The 3,999-nt window shown below is 40.9% G+C and overlaps 1 long non-coding RNA gene across 1 annotated transcript; it reads right to left on the bottom strand.

The window, feature by feature from the left end:
* Positions 1-3,681: 3,681 nt before the first annotated feature.
* On the bottom strand, positions 3,682-3,972 carry LOC119413281. The gene is made up of 2 exons (XR_005186954.1): positions 3,873-3,972; positions 3,682-3,782 (listed from the first exon to the last, which is right to left on the bottom strand). It is a non-coding gene; the product is annotated as an uncharacterized LOC119413281 (long non-coding RNA).
* Between the last annotated feature and the right edge of the window lie 27 nt (positions 3,973-3,999).

Genomic DNA, 3,999 nt, shown 5'->3' with positions numbered 1-3,999 from the left:
CATAATTGCATAACACAATTTTAATCTATCATAATCACAAAATACGGTTTTAATATATCGTACTGTCCTTTGTAGGCAAGTAAATGTGACTTTACTTGACAAGCAGCATGGTCCTACTGGTAGAGTGGTTTTGATGACAGTGAGGTTTCTCTTAGCAACATGGTCACATTGGCACCAATGTACTATTAGCAGTGTGGTGTTGTTAGCAGCGTTAGCAGGTCTTGTTAGCAAGTCCCGTCAGCTGTATGACGATAACAAGGACTGCAGCAGCTACCCTTCCAGACTGCCCTCCAGAACCGGGTCTGGCAGACAGAGAAAATCCAAGGTTTCCCTGCATAACCAAGCAGGTCTGCAGAGCTAGGTCCGTGCAGGCAGATAGAGGATCTTGTTAGCATCATTAGCAGGTCTTATTAGCAGGTCCTGTCAGCAGCTTGATGGTAATAATGACCACAGTAGCTGCCCTCCCAGACTGCCCTCCAGAATCAGGTCTGGCAGACGGAGAACATCCAAGGTTTCCCTATGGAACTGAACAGGTCCATAGAGTTTGGTCCGTGCAGGCAGATGGAGGATCATGGAGACAGCCGCCATGACAGGCTTGAGCCCAAGGCTGGAAAGACTGAACCACGATGGCAGGATGGCACGATGGCAAGCCAGCAACACAGAAAACTCCACAAGTGTGTCGCAGTCATACCCGTACCTGGATGTGCAGTGTAGGCGCAAAATATGTTAAAACAAAAGCAAGAAGAACATAAAAAGATCATGTCGAAGTGGAAAACTTCCACCGGGAGGCTGTGAAGCTGCCGCTCGGCTGAGTGAAGCCATCTTGAAGCTAATAATATCTGGGTGGAGTCAAGACCAAAGTGAATTGCTGCCATCTTAAAACATCAGTTTCAAAAATTTCATTGCAGTTTATGCAAATGGTATTTTAATAATGTTTACACTGCTCTATGTGGTCATGTGAAGGGCTTGTGACCTGTCCAGGGTGTACTCCAACTCTCACATGCTGACCACTGGAGACAGGCTCCAGTTCTCCCTCAACCCAGAAAAATAAGACTATTAAAATATTTGGACGGATGGTTACTCTGACAGAAACATTATTATATTTATGCAGGACGTAGCCCAGGCTGCAGGAGAAAAGCTATTGCTAACTGCTGCTCCCACATATACTCATCAGACTCCATGTAAATTACAAATTAATTGGTTGTAAATAAAACTGTAAACTGCAGGTGTTGTAAAGATGATTAAAAATAACTTTTGCATGAACCACTGACAATGTTGAAATGAGTTGTTTCAAGAAGACAGCTGCAATTCCCTCTGCTCCTGCCCCTTGATGGAAGTAAACATCAATTCTGTGAGAATTAATTATTTCTCCAGACTAAGGTTGTTCAAAGACCTGTCTAAAATCGTTAATCTTGTTTATGTTTCCCAAAAATTGTGCTTCAAAAGATCTAAATTATCACTTGAAGTTGTTCAATTCACAAACAAAAATGTATTTGCTTCATTTTTTTTGTGAAACACTGAGTACTGACCGGAGAACATGCCAGAATCGAGCGTCTGCTTAGGTCAGTTATTGCAAAATGTTTGCCAGAAGAAAATTCTTTGTTCTGCTTAAAGTCCTGGATAAGGTTGTTCTACAAGGACAAAAGTCTTTTCTGGATAAATTATCAGGTTCCAACTTTTATGTTTTGAGGCAAGGCCCACTTGTTTAAGAATACACACACACACATTCTCAAAAGTCAAATTAAGATATTTTATTAAGCTCGTCTTTGTTGTTGACAGCTGATTTATGCAACATTTAAATTATCCCTCTACTGTTACAGCCGTCAGACGAACAGGTGAAAGAGGCAACAGATTACTGCTTTCAAATGACGGATAAGATGGACAAGGCTCGATTAAACGGAGACTACCACGAGGTGTTGTAAAATAAAAAATAACATCTGACACACCTAATGACTTCAACTTATCAATATTTCAAAATAAGATTTTTTTCTTTTGTTTATTGCTCGTCAGGTGGTGAAAATCTGCAGGGACTGCACTGAGAAGACCGAGCCGGTTCTGGCTGACACATCTACCTGCTGAGGATGTGAAGCACGATGAGCGAGGTCCTGTCCTACCTGCAGAAATTTGAGGAAGCCGCAGAATACCCCCACAAAATGGTGGATGGATACACGCGAGTTCAAACACGCAGCTTTTATAAAATGTCTTGTTTCCCAAAATAATGTGTTTGTCCATGCTTTGCACTTCAGAGCTTTTATGAACTGGTTACATTGACAAGCATCAAGTTTTAATGTGAAAATCTTAATAAAAAGTCCAAATCTTGCATTTCTGGCAGAAAATGTAATCACCTTCACAACGCAGCTCTCGGTATGGCAGCCATGCAAACAGGATTAACTTACTGGCAGGCTGGACTAATAGAAGTTGGAAATGGGATGACCTGCAAGGCCTACGCCTTCCTCATGGTCACCCACGGTCCAACACATCCCATCACTAAGGACCTTGAGGTAAACAGCCAAATTACTCGGGCGTGTATACAATATAAAAAAACTTTAACCAGAGTAGTCTATGCATGTTTCTGTGTATTTGTTCCATCAAGTGGGGAGGTTCCATTTCGTCTTACTGGTTTTTATATGCTCAAATTTCATTTTTATCCAACACATTTGGAGCAGTGATGCCTTCATCCTGATTTTATTCACAGGCGATGCACCTACAGACTGAAGCCGAGGATGTTCAAGCAGAACGAGTACTACAGTATTAGGGGTAGCTCTGAAAACAAGCCCAAGCTGCACGAAACCAGATTTGAGGGAGTCATGAATCTTTTACACCAGAAGTAGCTTTGATGTGAGACTGTAAAAGCAATTTTTGTTCTCCAGATTTCACCATTTTTCCTCATCTGTCACATGACTAACTACGATGACCATTTGAGCACTAGTTTTAAGTTTTCTAAAGTTTTATTTTTTAGTCAAGTTCATAGTTTCCTGCACTAAAAAGACCCATCCCAACTTTACTGCTTCTGTGGTTTATTCCTTAAGGGATTGTTGATTGTCACCTCATGTTAACTTGCCGAAGTGTTCGTTCCCAACTTCCCCCACCCCTCTTATGTATACAAGAGCATAGACCATGCACGCACATAACAGGCGAAGAGTTGAATTTATTTCTAAACAGGATTCCCATGAAATATTTGGTTAAGCAATGAGCTTTAGCAGGAGTCAAGCTTATTATTTTTTTTTTTTAACCCGGTTTGTGTTTAAAGCCACAACTGGTGGCCTTTGAGTCAATCTGGAGCAGACAGCCAGTAGGTGTGTGTGGGGTGTTCCATTTTCACTCCTTATGTCTGTAAGGACACGTTTGTATAACCCAAATTCAGTTTTGGCCAAAGCTTGAACGAGCCACAGGTAGCAGAACCATGGTTTAGAGGCAAATTGTTTTTACACCATTTAAGGAAAACAGTTTATCCAAAAATTTGGCACTGCAGCCTGCCATTTGGAAGTCCACTTTTAGACCCCGATCATTTCATTTAAGAATTGCAGAATTCATAAAAGCAGAGTTCTGATTAGTCTTATAAGGTCACCCCCCCCGAATTATAAAATTCAGGCAGGTCAGTGAACAGTTGTACAAGAGTCAACTGGTGCTGGGTCATTTTTTCCCCCCCAGAGTTTCATCAAGAATTATTCACACAGGTTCTGCTGGTTTACATTTTTTTTTTTTTTTTAATTTGCCCTTGGTACAAACAGTTACACGCGCTTGCTTATCCTCTTGTATACAACGCCACCAACGGTCATCATCTGCCAAGAGAAGAATCCATTAGAATAGAAACTTGACACATGTATTTATAAAAAAAAAAAAAAAAAAAAAAAAAAAAAAGACAAACCTACATTTACAATTGTGTTCTGATCCAGCATTTCTGTGACAGACTCAATTCCCTTCAAAGAAACCTTCAGCTTGCCTCCATCTCGTAGAACCACCCCCTATGGAGAAACTAGGTTTAAAAACTACATACAC

Source organism: Nematolebias whitei, chromosome 8 (genome assembly GCF_014905685.2).
Source record: "Nematolebias whitei isolate Nwh7 chromosome 8, NemWhi1, whole genome shotgun sequence".
Classification (NCBI taxonomy): domain Eukaryota; kingdom Metazoa; phylum Chordata; class Actinopteri; order Cyprinodontiformes; family Rivulidae; genus Nematolebias; species Nematolebias whitei.
Note: the sequence above shows the minus strand (reverse complement) of the source record. Positions and strands in the feature narration are given on the sequence as shown.